The 18,401-nt window shown below is 41.0% G+C and overlaps 1 long non-coding RNA gene across 7 annotated transcripts in view; it reads right to left on the bottom strand.

The window, feature by feature from the left end:
• Positions 1-18,401, bottom strand: part of LOC110139480 (uncharacterized) — a 100,167-nt gene that overhangs the window by 41,392 nt on the left and 40,374 nt on the right. For all 7 annotated transcript variants that reach the window (XR_011483597.1, XR_011483596.1, XR_011483600.1 and 4 more), the window contains one exon: positions 13,563-15,857. This is a non-coding gene — a long non-coding RNA (uncharacterized lncRNA). The remainder of the gene's footprint in view (positions 1-13,562; positions 15,858-18,401) is intronic.

Below are 18,401 nucleotides of genomic sequence, written 5' to 3'. Positions count from 1 at the left end.
TGCAATGTCTAACAAGAACAGCCTTAAAGGTCATCTCTCTAATTGATCAGTCACTACTGATGCCTTTTCTTCTAGGTTGTGAACCTCCCCCAGGAAGGTACATCGGTAACCATCACTTGAGCTGGAGTCCTTTCAGCTAAGAATCTCTGCATCTAGAACAAGGATGATTCACCGGGTCAGCTGCACTCACCCACGAGGGGAGGAGCGAGCACGGCCCTGGAGAGTTCTCAGCATGGGGTGTGTTCTCACCTCTCAGCTGAAGACACCACTTGTTGCTGGAGTCTCTCCGACTGTGTGCACAGCCCCGGGCGGGAAGTAGAACCACTCCCTCCCTCCACCCCTTCACAGGGAAACAGACACCCAGACTCTTCGAGGAGGAGGACACTACCCTGCAGTTTCACTGAGTTCTCTGTCAGTACCTCCTAAGGTTAACAGTTTTCCCAATTTTTTTTTTTTTTTGGCTCTTTTTCCTCTAGCACAAGTTCTGTGATCCTCACATGCCCATCACTTACTTGCCTGACATGAGTCATATTTCCTGCCAGGACAGAGAAGGAAACTCTGAGAATGCAGGTGTCCAGCTGCCGCCCCTCAGAGCCCCCTCATCTCAGAGCATCTCCAAATCCTAGACCAGAGTTCCCTGCCTCCTCAATCTGAGATTCCCCTGGATGGGGAGGAATACCCATGTAGATTACAAAATCATTTCCAAGGATCCCATGCAGTTTGACTGAGGAGGCAGGGCTAGTGAAAGACCCTGCCTTCACTGAGCTCACCACCTACTAGAGGAAACAAACATGAAAAATAAACTTATATCTGGAAGGCTCTTAGTCTCTCTCCCGTTGGTGTGGATGAATGAATCCGGAGTGGGGAAGGGGTTTCTGCCAAGCAACACTAAGGGATATTAACAGAAGGGATTTGTTAGGTAAACCAAAGTGGCTGCAGGAGACACAGCCTAAGATCTCTTAGCATAAAGTCAAAAAATTATACTAGCCAGGAAGATTATCAAGCATGTTTGAATCTTTATCAGGAGTCATAAGAGAAGATCAAACCAAGTAGTGAAAGACGTCCATCCACCTTTTAAAGAAAAAAGGTAGAGCTGCAAAAAAGGAAAACCAGGGCTTCCCTGAAGTCCAGCAGTTAAGGCTGCACTTCCACTGCAGTGGTGCAGGTTTGATCCCTGGCTCAGGAACTAGGATCCTGCAAGTTGCATGGTTTGGCCAAAAAAAAAAACAGAAAAGAAAGAAAAAGAAAGTCTTCCTCCCTTTCCTCAACATGGAAAGCTTCTCCCTGCATCCACTTTCCAATGGTCTAGAGAAGGAGAGGGGAGAACAGAGACCAGTCAAAGACTAAATAATTTCCAAAGATGGAAAAGGAGTCTGAAGGCTTGCAATTTCTAGGAACAGAGTCATGACCCAGGTAAGGAGGGAATATGGGTACACTGGAGACTCTAGAGTGAACTTTCTAAGGTTGAAATAAGTCCTACCCTCCAATCCCATGCCCCATGGTGTTGGCAGAGACCAAATGGGAGCCTGGACTTTTACTCCCACCAGGAGGTAGCAAGGCCCATCTCCCCGTCCCCACTGGGGTGATGTCCATGGAGGCCTACCAGACAGCAGGACTTTTAGCACTATCTAGTGATAACGAGGCCACTCGCTCTCTGTTGAGTCAGTGGTGGTCACATGGGGCGCAGCAACGAGGTCCTCCTACCTCTTCCCTCCTTCTGGACAAGGAGGTATCAGCAGAAGCTGGGTGGGAGCCAAAAACTTCACATACACTCATCAGTAACAGGGAGTTTCCTTTCTCAGGTGTCAAAAAGTGGGGAACCTGGACGACTTCCTTCACTAGCAGTAAGGAGGCAACACTACTCCTTCTCCTGCTTGAGTGACATCAAAGCCAGTCAGCCAAAATAGAAGGTGTGAATAAGATCCAGAGGCTTACAGTATCCGAAATGTCCAGGTTCCAATTAAAAATCATTCATCAGGGGTCTTCCCTGGTGGTCCAGCAGCTAAGATTCCACGCTCCAAATGCAGGGGACCCAGGTTGGACCCATGGTCAGGAAACTAGATCCTACATGCCACAACTAAGACCCAGTGTAGCCAAATTAAAAAAAAAATCATTTACCATATCAAGAACCAGGAAAATCTCAAACTGAATAAAAAAATTATCAGTGGATGCCAACATCAAGATGTCAAAGATGTCAGACATCTTTGTCTGATGATGATTTAAAGCAACCATCATAAAAATGCTGGAACAAACAATTTCAAGCAAGCTTGAAACAAATGAAAAACACAGAAGACCTAAGCAAGGAAATATGAAGTCTCAGCAAATACACTACAATTGTAAAGAAGAAACAAATGGAAATTTTAGAACTGAAAAATACAATAGCCAAAACCAAAACTCAGCAGATGAGCTAAACTGAAGAATGGAAGGGACAATAGAAAGAATCAGTGAATGTGAAGAGTAAACAACAGAGAAAAAATTAACTGGAAAAAAAAAAATAGAGCCCGAGGGACATTCAAGACTATAAGAGATCTAACATTCCAGTCTTCTTCCTCAGAAGGAAAGGAAAAAGAGAGCAAGCCTGAAAAGTACTTGAATGGCTGAAAGCTTCCCAAGTTTGGCAAAAGATACAAACTTACAGATTCAAGAAGCCGAGTAAACTCCAAATGGGAGAACCAAAGAAATTCACATCAACACATAATAGTCAAACTTCTGAAAACTACAAGCAAAGAAAAAAAAAAATCTCAAAAGCAGCAAAAGGAGAAATGACAACTTACAGATGAGAAAAACAATTCAAATGACAGTGGATTTCTGAGTTTCTCCACCAGACACCAAAGGCCAGAAGGAAAGTGCTGCAAGAAAAGAACTCAACCCAGAATCCTACACTGAATGCAATACCCTTCAGAAATGAATAGGAAATCAAGACATTGTCAACTGAAGATAACCTAAGACGATGTTGCTTGCACACCCAACCTAAAGAATGACTAAAGGAAGTTCTCTAAACGGAAAAGAAGTGACAAAAGAAAAAACTCTGGAACATCAAAATGGAAGAAAAAACATAGCAAGCAAAAATAAGGGTAAATATAATACATTTTTCTTATCCTCTTTGAGTTTTCTAAATTAGGTGTGATAACTGAAACAAAAATTATAACACTGTCTCATGTGGTTCTAAATGGATGTAGAAAAAATGTTTAAAGCAATTATATTATAAATGGGGGAGGACAAAAGGATGTAAAAGGAAACAAAGTTTCTATATTTCACTGGAACTGGTGAATGTCAACATCAGCTGACTGTGAAAAATTAGATATACAAGGCAACACCCAAAGAAACCACCAAAAAGGCTTTGCCAAAAGATAAACTCAAAACATTATAAATAAATCAAAATTAATTTATAAAAAGTGTTAAGTAACCAATTTCCACAGGAAGGCAGTAAACAGAAACCAAAAAAAAAAAAAAAAAGAGAGAGAGAGAAAGAGAAAGAAAACAAAAGATACAATAGCAGACCTAAGTCCTGACATATCAATAATTACATTAAATGAAAATCGACTAAAAATACAAATTAAAAGATGATTGGCAGAGGGGATTTTAAAACATGACTAAATTATATTTCATCTACAAGAAATTCACTTCAAATATAACCTAAGTCTTACATCTTATGTAAAAATTAGCTCAAAACAGATCACGAATTTAAAGGTAAAGCATGAAACCATAAGATTTTTAGGAAAAAAGCCTAGGATAGTATCTTTAGGATCTAGGGTTAAGCAAAGAGTTCTCAGATTTGATACCAAACGTACAATCCATAGAATGAAAAACCAACCCTACACACTGAACATCATCATATATAAAATTTTTGCTCTGTAAAAGACTCTGTGAGGTGGGAATTTGCTATATGTCTCAGGGAACTCAAACCAGGGCTCTGTGACAACCTAGATGGGTGGGATGGGGTAGGAAGTGGGATGGAGGTTCAAGGGGAAAGGATATATGTATACCTACAGGTAATTCATGTTTCTGTATGGCAGAAATCAATACAACACTGTAAAGCAAATATCTTTTCATATATATTATATATAAAGTCTCTGTGAAGATAAGAAGACAAGCTACACAGAGGGAGAAAATATTTGCACACAGTATATTCAACAAAGGACTAACATTAATAATACAATTTTTTAAGTTCTAAAATACTTAACAGCAAAAAAGGAAACAATTCAACTAGAAAATGGGCAGAATATATGAAAAGACATTTCACTAAAGACACATAGAAAGCAAACAAGCACATGAAAAAATGTTCTACATTGTTAGCCAGTAGGAAAATGTGAATTAAAACCACAATGAGGTACTATTCTACATCTACCAGAATGGCTAAAATAAGAAACATCCCCAAATGCTTGCAAGGACATGGGTAAATTAGATCATCCATACATTTCTGGTGGTACAGACATTCTGGAAAGCAGTCTGCAATTTCTTTAAAAACTAAATATGCAACTACCATATGGCCCAGCAATTGTACTCCTGGGCATTTATCCCAGAAAAATGAAAATTTATGTTACAAAATATCTGTATACAAATGTTTACAGCAGCTGTATTTGTGATAGCTCTCAAACTGGAAACAATCCAGGTGTTTTTCAACAGATGAATGATTAAACCAACGGTGGCACTTCAATACCATGGGCTACTACTCAGCAGTAGAAAGAAAAGAAGTATTGATACAGGCAACAACCTGGAAGAATCCCCAGAGAATTACGCCTAGTGAAAGACAAAACAATACCAAAACTCTATGATTCTATCATATAATACTATTCTGGAAATAACAAAATTATAGAAATGAGAGGGGGATAAATTAGAAGTCTGGGATTAAAATATACACACTACTATATATACAATAGACAACCTACTATTTTGTTGTACAACCTACAACAAAAATCTACTATATAGCAGAAGAAACTATACTCAGTGTCTTATAATAAGCTATAATGGAAGAGAATGCAAAAAAAAAGAATATATGTTTATATATAGCCCTGAACAAGTGAATCGCTTTGCTATATACCTGAAACCAACACAACATTGTAAATCAACTATATTTCAATTAAAAAAATTTTTTTAATACAGAAATGAATAACAGGTTAGTGGTTGCTGTGGTTAAGGAGAGGGTGTGGCCCTTAAAGACAACATCAGGGATCCTTGAGGTGATGAAAATGCTTTATATCCTGTCTCTGTCAACGTCACTCTTCTAGTTTGAACCATGGTTTGTAATACGTTGCCATTTGTGGAAACCAGGTAGAGGGTACACTGGATCTCTCTGTATTATTTCTTACAACTGCACATGAATCTACTATCAACTCCAAATAAAAACTTCAATTTAAAAAAACTGGCAGAAAAATAAGTTGTGTAGCCTTAATTTAAAAAAACAACTCTTGGGAATTCCCTGGTGGTTTAGTGGTTAGGACTCTGTGCTTTCACTGCTGGGGACCTGGGTTCAATTCCCGGTCAAGGAACTAAGATCCTGTAAGCTGCACGATGAAGCCAAAAATAAATTTAAAAAAATTAAAAGTGCCTCTTGATACCACTTCCCTTTCTGTAACACAATTCCATTTCTCTGTTCTCCCTCACAGAAAAACTCTTTTTAAGTTTTTTTCTCTACTTAATTCCTCTCTTTCCATTTTCTCTGAAATGTACTCCAATCAAACTTCTGCCCACATGATTTCACCAAAATAGCCATGGCCGAGGTTACTGACAACACTGTTAATCCCCATGGTCAAGCCTCAGCTCTCATTTTAACCTACAGTCTGCATTTGACACAACTGATCTTTCTGCTCCCAGACTCACTCTTTTGGCTTGCTTCCAGAACTGCTCATTTTCTTGGTCTTTCTCTTATCTCACTGGATGTTCTTTCTCCATTTCCTTTTCTGTCTCCACAATTTCCTAGTGTTTTGGCATCCCAAACCTCTGTCCTGATCTTTCTATGATCTGTCTATATTTAGGTGCTTATTCAGCTTGATGGGTGTAAACATTCTCCATCTGCTGATGACTCTGAAATTTATATTCCCAGCCTGGCTATCTCTCCCAAACTGCAGATTTGTATGTCCTATTGTTTCCCCAACATCTCTCCCTCTGCTTGTGTATTAATAAATTTCTCGAAGTATTGTGAATAAAACTAACTTCCTGACTTCCACTCAAAACCTGCTCCTTCTCAGTATTCCCCTTTTTGGCTTATAGCATCTTGATCCTTCTCCTCACCCAGTCCCCAAGTCCAGACCATCCTAGACTCCTCTCTTTCTCCTCTGAGTGAAACAGGAGTCCTTGCAGGTGCAGAGGTAGGACATGATGTTATAGATTTAGATCTTAACGTGGAACCAGATAAGGATAACTTTATTTAGATGCATTTCATGTATCATATAATTCACTGTTTTATAGCACATTCACTGAGTTGTGCAACCATTAACACCAGCAACTTTAGAACATTTTCATCACCTCAAAAAGAAACCCATTCCCCTTTAGACATCACTCTCCAATCTTCTCATCAACCTCCACTCTAGGTCTCAGTGACCACTAATCTGTATAGTTTCTGTCTCTGTATAGTTGCTTGCTGTTGTTGTTCCGTCGCTAAGCTGTGTGTGACTCTTCCCAACCCCATGGACCGCAGCACTGCCAGGATCCTCTGTCTGCCACTGCCTTCTGGAGTTTGCTCAAATTCATGCCCATTGAGTTGGTGATGCCATCTAACCATCTCGTTTGTCACTCCACCCCCTTCTTTTGCCTTCAATCTTTTCCCACATCAGGGTCTTTTCCAATGAGTCGGCTCTTTGCATCAGGTGGCCAAAGTATTTGCCTACGCTGGAAATTTCATATAAATGAGATCTTATCTGTGTTCTTTTTTGGCTATCTTCTTTCACTTAATATTATGTTTTCAAGACTGATCCACGTTGCAGCATGCAGGATCAGTTGTTGGTTCAGTCTCTTAGTCGTGTCTGACTCTTTGCAACCCCACGGACTGTAGCATGCCAAGCCTCCCCATCCTTCACCATCTCCCAGAGTTTGCTCAAACTCATGTCCATTGAGTCGGTGATGCCATCCAACCATCTCACCCTCTGTTGTCACCTTCTCCTCCTGCCTTCAATCTTCCCCAGCATCAGGGTCTTTTCTAAGGAGTCAACTCCTCACATCAGGTGGCCAAAATATTGGAGCTTCAGCTTCAGCATCAGTCCTTCCAATGAATATTCAGGACTGATTTCCTTTAGGATGGACTAGTTGGATCTCCTTGCAGTGCAAGGGACTCTCAAGAGTCTTCTCCAACATCACAGTTTGAAAGCACCAATTTTTTGGCGCTCAGCTTTCTTTATGGTCCAACTCTCACATCCATACATGACTACTGGAAAAACCATAGCTTTGACTATACCGACCTGTGCTGGCAAAGTAATCTCTGCTTAATACACTGTCTAGGTTGGTCATAGCTTTTCTTCCGAGAATGAAGAAATATCAGTACTTTGCTTCTTTTTATGGCTGGATAATTTTCCACTGATTACATCTTGTTTATCTATTCAATTTTGTTTATCTCTTCATCACTTAATGGACATTGGGGCTGTTTCCACTTTCTGACTATTATGAATAATGCTGCTATGAACATTCATCTACAAATTTCTATTTTGACATATAGTTTCCTTTCTCTTGGGTACCCCTGGGTATATACCTAGGAATGGAATTGCTGGGTCAAATGGTAACTATGTTTCACTTTTTATGCAACTGCCAGACTGTTTTCCAAAATGGCTACACCATTTTACATACTCAGTGGCAATGTGGAACCCAATGAGGGTCCTTACTTCACATTCTTGTTAACACTTATTGTCTTATTTTGATTCTAGTCATCACAGTGTGTGTGAAGTTGTTATCTCACTGTGGTTTTCATTTGCATTTCCCTGATGACTAATGATGTTGATCATCTTTTGCTGTGCTTAATGGCAATTTACATATCTCCTTTGGAGAAATATCTTTTCAGATACTTTGTCTACTTTTATTAGGCTATCCTTTTTTTTTTTTTTTTTGGCTGCACCGCACAGCATGTGGAGTCTCTGTTCCACATGCTGTGGAATGTGGATGGAACCCGCACCCCCAGCAGTGAGAGTGCAGTCTTAACCACTGGATTGCCATGGAAGTCCCCAGGTTGTCTTTTTATTACTGGTTGTAAGCATTCTTTACACATCCTAGATTTGCAATTTTTCTCCCATTCTGTGGGTTGTTTTTGCTTCTTTGATAGTGTCTTTTGAAGCACAAGAATTCTTTAATTTTCATCAAGTCCAATTGATCTTTTTCTTTTGATGCTTGTGTTTTTTGGTGTCATAGCAAAGAATGCATTGTCAAATCTAAGGTAGTGGTAATATACACCTATGTTTTAAGAGTCTGTAATTATGGTTTTTATGTTTAGGTCTTTGAGCCATTTTTATTTAACCTTTAAAACTATGTATTTACTTGGATGTGTGGGGTCTTAGTTGCAGCACATGGGATCTTTCATTGCGGCGCACAGCCGGGACACTCTAATTGCAGTTCGCAGGCTTAGTTGCTCTGCTCTGGGGCACGTGGGATCTTAATTACCCAACCAGGGATCAAACATGCATCCCTTGCATTGCAAGGCAGATTCTTAACCACTGGATCTCCAGGGACGTCCCCATTTTTATTTAATTTTTACACGTGATGTGAGGTAGGAGATCCAGCTACATCTTTTACATGTTGCTATCTGGTTGTCTTAATATCATTTGTTGAAAAGACTATACTTTTCCCACTGATTAGCCTCAGCATCCTTATCAAAAATCAATTAACTATAGAAAATGGATTTACTGATGAACTCTTGATTCTACTCCACTGATCTATATGTCTATTTCTATGCCGGTAGTACACAGTCTTGATTATTGTTCCCTTATAAGTTTTGAAATTGGAGAGTATGAGTCTTCCAACTTTTTCTTCTTTTCCAAGGTTGTTTTGGCTATTCTGGGTTTTTTGTGTTTCCAAATTAATTTTAGATCAGTCTGTTAATTTGTACAAAGAATCCAGATGGGATGCAGTCTAATAGGGACAACATTAAGTCCACAGGTCAACTTGGGGAGTACTGCTACCTTAACAATATTCAGTCTTCTGATCTATGAACAGAGGATGTTTTTCCATTTTTGAAGATCTTCTTTAATTCCTTTCAACTACCAAACTACTATTCTGGAAGTTTTCAGAAAATAAGTTTTGCACTTGCTTTGTTAAATCTATTCCTAAGCATTTATTCATGTTGATGCTATTATAAATGAAATTATTTTCTAAATTTCATTTTTGGATTGTTCATTGCAAGTACATAGAAAGGCAAATTGATTTTTATATATTGATTTCATATCCTGTAACCTCATTGAAATCATTAGTTCTAATAGTTTTTTAAGATTTCTTAGAAGTTTCTATATACAAGATCATTGCATTCAGAAGTAGAGACAGTTTTTCTTTTCCAATCTCAATGCCTTATCTTTTACTTCTTGCCTGATTTATGTTTGAACAGACTTCTCTGACTGCCTTACTGGGAACAAGGCAGATGAGGGTCAAGAGCGGAGAAGAGTCAGATATGAAAGGATTGTGCCTTGGACTAGCTGGGAGCAAAAAAAGCCACAAAGTACTTCAGGGTGTTTCTCTTTAGTCTTTCTCACCTTAATTTTTTCTTCTTTGCCTTACTGACCATCATGGTGATTTTTTTGCCTCAACCAACCACAAACAGTATGCCAACTTTTAAAAAATCTTATGATTAAAAAAAAAAAATCCACACGAAGGAAGCAGGCACCAGACAGGAGACTAAAAAAACCCCAATCCTACATGTCCCATTTCTGCAAGAGCAGACCGTACAAGACTGCTTGGACGGAAGGATTATTTTTATGAGGAGAAAAAAGAGAAGCATACATCAGCAGGTCTTAGAAATGCTGCAACCCTCAGCAACCAGCTAAAGATAACCTAGGCAAGGAACCTTGTGCCAGACCTGGAGGCCATCAGTGCTCTGAGTATACAGGGTAATTTAGGCTTCTCCAGTGAGTGACTATCCCAAGCTACCAGACTCTTCACCTTGGGGAAATTTGCTTTATCAGCCTTCCCCAGGAACTTCCTTCTCCCTGAAGGTAGCAATATAGGAAGGCTTCCCAGAAGTCCCCCTTACCCAGTCCCTCCAGGCCAAATAGGACCTCCCTCTCCTGGTGAGCAGGACCTTGGTGCTGAGTTGGAATACTGGCTGAGCCCTGGGTGAGACAGGGAGGTACCTAGGGCACTTACCTGATGTGGGGACTGGGTCACAAAGTCACTTCAGTTCTTTCAGTCATGTCTGCCTCTTTGCAGCACTATGGACCACAGCCCGCCAGGCTCCTCTGCCCGTGGGGTTTCTCAGGCAAGAATACTGGAGTGGGTTGCTGGGCCCTCCTCCAAGGAACTGTCCCGACCCAGGGACTGAACCCACGTCTGTGTCTTCTGTATTGGAGGCAAAGTCTTTACCTACTGAGCCACGTATGAAGTCCCCTGAAATTGTGCATCCAAGGCCCTTCCCTTACCTCTCCCTAGTGCCAGCTCTGGTTCTCCTCAGCTCTGCCACTGACAGGCCATGTCCACAAGGACAATCCCCTGGCCTCTCTGGGCCTTAGTTTACTCCTGAGAAGCTGAAGTGCTGGATTTAGAATAGTGTTTCCCCATAATGACCCATGAACCCAAACTGATCCTTAATTTTCTGATTCCCACAGCCTTTTCCAAAGTCCTCATTTCTTAAAATCTATAAACCAATTTAAAAAAAAAAAAACTGCCCTATGAGATCTTTGGGTTTCTCTGGTTGCTCAGACTGTAAAAAAATCCACCTGCAATGCAGGAGACCTCGGTTCAATCCCTGGGTCGGGAAGATCCCCTGGAGGAGGCAAGGCAACCCACTCCAGTATTCTTACCGGAGAATCCCATGGACAGAGGAGCCAGGCGGGCTACGGTCCTTGGGGTCACAAAGAGTGGGACAGGACTGAGTGACTAAGCACAGCACATGAGAACTCCACGTATGACTACAGAACACAAGCGCTCGCTATGGTCTCCATACGACCCAATTCTCTTAAAGAAACTGTTTCAGCTTACATGCAGCCCTGTAGAGACCTCCCCAGGAACTACTGTAACTTTGCTTCCCATCCTGACCAAAGGTAACTGGACCAGAGGCAGACCCCAGGCCCAAGATGAGCCAGCTGTAGTCGATGGAGACAAGCCGATTATTCCTCTCAAAACCTGGGCATCATAGACACTCTATAGCTAATAAAGGTATGCAGCCCAGTGGTCAAGTCAGACAAACAGGCTGGTGGCCATGGGGCCCACATGCGAGAAGCAGCTGAAAAGAAGGAGGCGGCGGGGAGAAGCAGCAGGACAAGTAAGTCCTATGGCTCATGAGACATGAGAAATGACTCAGCTCTTGAGTGATGGAGAATGCTCTCATTCTTTACTTTCCCGTACTGCTGCCAACATGAAGCATGAACTATCCTTGTATTCTTGAGTGTGCCCTTACACAAACCACTGTCAAAGGAACTGTGGCTCTAGCCGAGGAAAGGGCAGGTGATTCTCCAATAAATATAATTAACTGCTATGCTCGGGAGAAGACTGAGAAAGATTCTGCCTCATACTGTAAAGAAAAAATTTTCAGAAGGATTTTTGTAAATGATGTTTAAAAGAGAACATGAAGGACTTCCCTGGTGGCTCAGTAGTAAAGAATCTGCTTGCCAGTGCAAGAGATGTGTGTTCAATCGCTGGTCCAAGAAGATCCCACCGGCCACGGAGCAACTGAGCACCCTGAGCCCATGGCCACAACTACCGAGCCTGTGCTCCGGAGCCCAGGAGACTCAACTACTGAGCCCATGTGCCAGAGCGACCCAAGCCTGCCACCCTAGAACCTGTGCTCCACAACAAGAGATGCCACGGCAACGGGAAGCCCGTGCCCCGCAGCCAGGGAGTGGCCCCTGCTCTCCGCAACTAGAGAAAAGCCCACACAGCAACGAACAGCCAGCAGAGCAAAAATAAGTAATTTTTTTTTTGAAAAGAGAGAACTGGAAAAAAAAAAGGCTATTCCTTCCTTCCATCCTGAATAAGTTCGTTTTCTCTTCCTTTCCCTTCCCTCTCCTCCGTTTCTCCTGGGGGTGGTAGTGACCACAAAAGTAGCAGCAAAGGTGTGTGGGGGCCAAGGATGTGACCCACACAGTAGAGAGATCGCCTGCAGAGAGAGAGCTCGAGCACATAAATAACGACACCGAAAACAAGGAAAAAAGGCTTTCTTGTTCACAGAGAAGGAAGTTACATAAAAGGAAAGGGGAAAGGCTAAAAATAACCTTGAGATACTGATGGAATGGAGGTACCAGCGCAAACTCATGGACCTTTAAAATATAAACAGATTTAGAAATAGTTACGGTAGTAGTCAGGGCACACACACACACACACATTTACATGTATATATGTTCCACCTCTGTACACGAGAAGGCCTACAATTTATGACAGCCCAGAAACAATAAGCAATGAAATATACAGATTTTAGTTTTCAAATATCACTCTCCTCTCTAGAACTCCTTAAAGAAACAGCTAGTTCTGAGGCTGAGGCAGGAAAATTACAAGATGAGCCAGAAAGTAAAGAATTGCTCAAAAAATTATAGGGACATAGCTAAAGCTCAAAGGGGCTAATTTTGGCTTTTTTTTTTCTAACACTTCTTTGAAGCACAATTGATTTACAAGGATTCAGTGGTACAGAAAAGTGATTCAGTTATAATTTTTTCAGATTTTTTCCATTATAGATTATTACAAGATATTGAATATAGTTCCCTGTGCTATACAATAGGTTTTTGTTGTTTCTCTATTTTATATATAGTCATGTGTATCTGTTACACATGTTATCCAAGTTATCCCTTCCCCACAACAGGAGCCAACTTTGGTGAGGCTCTCCTGCTAGCCAAATCTAGAATGATTTTATATAAAAATAAATAATGATAATAATGGATTAAATCCACTGAATAAAACAGGAATCCAGGGCCTAAACCGATATAAACAAATGAAGGAAAAAAAGACATTTCTTCCTTATTAGTAGAATGCCAACTAATAAACACAGCAGGAGTGATGGTAACAGAAAATAGCCATTTGGGAAGCACTATAACTATGGTTAATTTAGGTGAGAATAATCAATATTCACTAAGTTAAATAGGCTTCCTTGGTGGCTCAGATGGTAAAGAATCTGCCTGCAATGTGGGAGCCCCAGGTTTGATCCCTGAGTCAGGAAGACCCTCTGGAGACGGACAAGGTAACCCACTCCGGTATTCTTGCCTGGAGAATTTCACGGACAGAGAAGCCTGGTGGGCTACAGTCCATGGGGTCTCAAAGAGTCAGACACGACTGAGCAACTAACACACACACCAAGGCAAATTAATGGGGTTTAATGAAATGCACGATATTGTCATAGTTTGAGAGCATCTTTCTACAAAATAATTATTAATTGTGAAGAGGAAAATAATGACTTAACATGGATAAACCTGAACACACCAAACTGACCGAGAGATAGAGATTAATATTACCAGTAGTGTGACCAGCCAACGTCCTGAGCCTTCTGATGCCACGCAGTGAGGACAGGACAGCGTCATCTCTGTATATTTCTCCCAAGAACACATGTCTGAGTCCCATCCTGAGGAAACATTGATGAAACCAGGCTGAGCTCTAGCCTACAGAATGAAAAGCTTGTACTCCTTCAAACTATAACGTTGTGAACACAGGGAAAGACTAAGCATCTGTTCCGGGTTTAAGGAGACTAAAGAGACACAATTATTAAGTGCAAAGTGTGATCCCGGGGCCAAACAGAAAAAAGACTTTGTTGGGACAATTGGTGAAATTTGACTGAAACATTTGGGTCAGATATCAGTGTCACACCAATGCTGACTTCTGATTTCCTGATCTGGAGGGTTGTATGCTGGTTATGCAGAGGACTGTCCTTGGTTTGGAAAGATACATAAAGAAGATCTGGAGAGTCTGGAACATCTGCTTCAAATATATATTTATATATTTTTTATATTTTAAATAATATATAAACAAATTTTATTTATCATGAGTATCCCCAGAGAGAGATTCTGCAATTTTATCTCTCAGTCCTATTATAGATTTTTTTTCAATTTAACTAATATTTGTAATTTCCTAGAATTCTTTTCTGCAACTTTTTCTATAACCATCTGTTCTTGTTTTACCAACAAAATATGCTCTCAATCCTTCCTTCAGTGCTGGACCTTGTTAATTGAGCATTTCATGGGTACCTCAACATCAGCCTGCTCAAAATCAACTCTCCATCTCTGCTCACAAAAGCCGGTGGACCCTGCCAACAATAGGCCACTGAAAGCAACAGCTTTTCTGAGTGGTATGAGAGCCACTGAAGGGTTCTGAGCAGAGACGTCACATGATAAGCTTTGCCTTTCAAAAGGATCACCCTGGATCCGCTGGGAATACACTGCAGGGAGTCCGTGGGAGAAACAGCCTAGGTAGAAGCAGGGTGAAAAACTATCCTGGTTCACCCCAGGGCTGGGGAGTTTCCAGAGACAGGACTTCCAATGCAAAAACTGAAAACCAAAAGCTGGGAAAGTACCAAGAAAGCCAGATATTCTAGTTAGGAGGTTATTCCAGCAAGCCCAGGTGTGAAATAAACATAGCAAGAGCCAGGAGGAGGTGATCATCAGACGTCACATTCTGGATAGGTAATGGGTATATAATACAGAATGTATGAGATCTACCGTGTGAGGAAAACAGGATTCTTGTGTCCTTGGAATACTAGAGGATCTGAATTATCATTCACTGGGGAAGGAGGGAGACTATGGGAGGAGCCATTTGGAGGCAGGATGGGAATCAGGAGCTCAGTTTTGGACTTACTAAGCATGAGGTGTCTATGTAACATCCAAAAGGAGATGTTAGATGGGCATTTAAATACACACATCTAGTGATCAGAGGAGAGAAGTTAGGTGTGTAGATATTGTATAGTGTCTACAGATGGCCTCTAAAAAAATAAAAGTTCATGAAGAGTGTAGATTAAACAGAGAAGCTCAGGGACTGAGTCCTGAAGACAAGATTTGTTTTGGTAGAATGATGGGGGCAAAACTGTGATAGAGAGAGGATGGGAGATAAAGAAATGGGGGCAACAAGTGTAGATAAGATTTTCAAGAAGGTTAACTACACAGCGAGGGGAAGGAGCTGGGCTTAGCTAAGAGTAGGGACAGTTACTCCACATACAATAGGAAGGAAGACAGAATGTGTAGGCAATGGTTCAGGTAACTGGGTAGTTTGGGTGGTGGGAATTTCTGAGAATTCTCATCTAAATCTTCTAATTCTCGGGTAAGTCAAGGTAATCAGCTGAGGGGGAAGGTAGGGGAGGCCAACTCAAGGTCCAAAAAGAGAGGTAGAGACCAAAAAATCATCATCCAGGGGAGGGAGGGCATGAGTGGGAGAGAGAAAAGAAGGATGATCTCTGACCAGCATTCACTTGGGGTTTCAGTAGGCACATGGCCTGAGAGGGGACCAGTCAGCACTTTCAGTTCCCTGAATTATATCTGGATTTTTTTCCCCTTGTTTGTTCATCTTGGCCCTTCTTAATTTTGCTGTTGATTTTGCAGAAACATCTGCAAAATGTTGTCTGTTCAAACTTGAAATGAGGGGCTGAGTTAATTAACAGAGGTGCCTGAAGACACCCCTCTTCCAATGGAAAGCATCCTCCAGAGCTAACTTGACTAAATGAAAAAAGGTCCACAACCAGGCACTTCTCGTGGTCACGTTTCAGAACCATGAATGAAGAGGCTTTCGTATGAAAAAATAAACGGTAACAGCAGTCAAAGTTGTTCCTGCAAAGGAAACAGAATCAGAAAGTCATCAGCAACCCCAAGGGCCAGAAGACAAAAACTGAACTTTCAAAGTTCTAGAATTCCTGACCCAGCCCAATTACCAACGCAGCATGAAGGTAGAACAAACACACCCTTCATTATCCTGAGAATGTGCTCCAACAAAGGAATACGCAGAGAAGGTTCTAGGACAGAGGTTTACTAGTTTTTGTTTCCTTTTGGCTGCCCCTCTCGGCTTACAGGATCTCAATTCTCTGGCCAGCCAAGGCAGGAAAAGTCTACAATCCTAAGCATTAGGCCATCAGGGAACTCGAATAAGGCTTACTTTTAATTCCTCCTAGCTGTACACCTTTCCTTAGGTTTGAGTGTCTGTGCGTTTATCACTCTTAAAATTCTTTTCGTATAAACAACTACTTACTGTTTACCTCTCAAATCGTCAAACTTCTAAACACTGCAACTTCAACTTCTCCCCTTTCTTTTCCCACATGGCTTCATGTGTTGGAAAAATATGTATGCTTACTTTCATATTCTGTTTTTTTTTACGCCAAACTTCTTCCTTTTTCAAACTATCAAAAGCATTTAGACTTAACTATTTACAACCAGTTGCCCTGTTCATCATTGTTCCATACATAAATACCTCTTTATTGTAGATGTTTGCCTCATTTTATTTTTCACTGGGCTGATTTATAAGGTATAATTTGCAAAGTTGCACGTTTTCTTCATCCTAGCTCTAAAACAATGCTCAGCTGACTTCTATTATTAAATTAAAAGAGGGTGTATCTATCCTGGCTGTTTAGTAGAATTCATACAAACACACACCCCAGGAACTTAAATGTCACTGGCCACGTAGAATTCCAAGAGCTACGCTCCATCAGAGCACTAATCTTTACTATAACCGTAAATATCCTAACACAGAATACTAAACGCTGAAGCCTAAACCCCAGTTGTATTTGCAACTCCAATCCTAGACTAAACGAAACAAAGCACCACAACTCACCCGAATCCCAACACCCTAATTTAACCTAAATCTTAACCGAAGCCTTAATCCCAACGCTGAACCTTTAAAACAGGAGATCTGGGGACTCATGCAGTGGCTTATCAAAATAGTGAGTAGACTTACCATTTTTATTCTGTTACAAATATTTTCAAATTTTCCTCATTATGGTTTCTTAGATATACCCATCATTTAAAAGTGCACATTCCAAACACATGGTTTTTTTTTTTAAGTATCCTTGATATTAATTTCTCATTTTGATATTAATTTCTCTTTCAAATATTTTCTTCTCTGCAATCACCTTCTGTGGTCTTTTTTTCAGTATTTTAACACTATTGAGGCTTTCAATGGCTACGTCAAAGATCTCTCTTGGTAAAAGTCACACTGGACTTGAAAATATGTGGGTTATTTTCAAATATCTTTTGATATTGATTTCTAACAGAATTCCACAGTGACAGGAGAACAGATTCTATATTTAATACATTTAGACCATGAAATTTTGGCATCTTGTTTTACATCCCTGGATATGGTCTACTGTCTCTTGCTTTATAGTCTATGGGAACTTGAAAAAGATTTGTATCCTGCTGCTGTGTGAAAATTGTATAAATCTTAATTATGCTGAATTGGTTCATTGTGCTTTTCAGGTCTACTATATCCTTCTACTTTTCTGTTCATTCTATTAATTTTTGAGAGTTTGATATTGAAACTCCAACTAAAAATTTATCTACTTAAAAAATTGTAATATAGAGTAGAACTGTATATAACTTTGTTCTGTATTTTCTAAGTCTCCTGTCAATGTGTTATTGCACTTACATAATTTAAAGAATAAAAAAAGAAAAAAAAATAGTAAGTAAAGAAGGAACCTCCTTCCACTCTCCCTGCTGCCCACCCTGTCAGCCCCCGCCTCCCACCGGCCCCTCACTTCTTTCAGGTCCTCACTCAGACGTCACTGTCCATAAGGCATTTAGGACCAACTGCACAGTTAGAACAGTACCCCAAGACAGCACCTCACTTCCTTCAACAACTGCAAGTTCAGGGTCACCCCAAACCACCTCAACAGTTTGCCAGAAGGACTCACAGAACTCAGAGGAAGCAGGTATAATCATGGTTAGGGTTTATTATGGTGCTTCCATGGTAGCTCAGCTGGTAAAGAATCCACCTGCAATGTGGGAGACCTGGGTTCAGTCCCTGGGTTGGGAAGCTCCCCCGGAGAAGGGTTTATCACAGGAAAGGGATACAAACGAAATCAGCCAGGGGAATGCACAGGGCAGAGCCCACGAGGGGTCCAAAGAGATGCTCCTTGTTCTCTCTGTGGAGCCGTGGACGACGTGTGACCTCCTCCCAGCCACAGAATGCGGCAACACGCAGAGCACCGGTGCCGAGTATTCACAGGGTTTGGGTCACATGCTGGCCGTGTCACTGACCTGCAACCCCCAGCCCCTCCCAGAGGGCGGCTAACACCTTTAGTCTCCAGCTCCTCTGGAGGCAGAACTGTCACAGCATGACCCCAAACCCCCATCACAAGTCACACTGTTAAGACAGCCCGCAAAGAC

Source organism: Odocoileus virginianus, chromosome 26 (assembly GCF_023699985.2).
Source record: "Odocoileus virginianus isolate 20LAN1187 ecotype Illinois chromosome 26, Ovbor_1.2, whole genome shotgun sequence".
In the NCBI taxonomy this organism is placed as follows: domain Eukaryota; kingdom Metazoa; phylum Chordata; class Mammalia; order Artiodactyla; family Cervidae; genus Odocoileus; species Odocoileus virginianus.
This window is presented reverse-complemented; position numbering and strand designations above follow the sequence as displayed.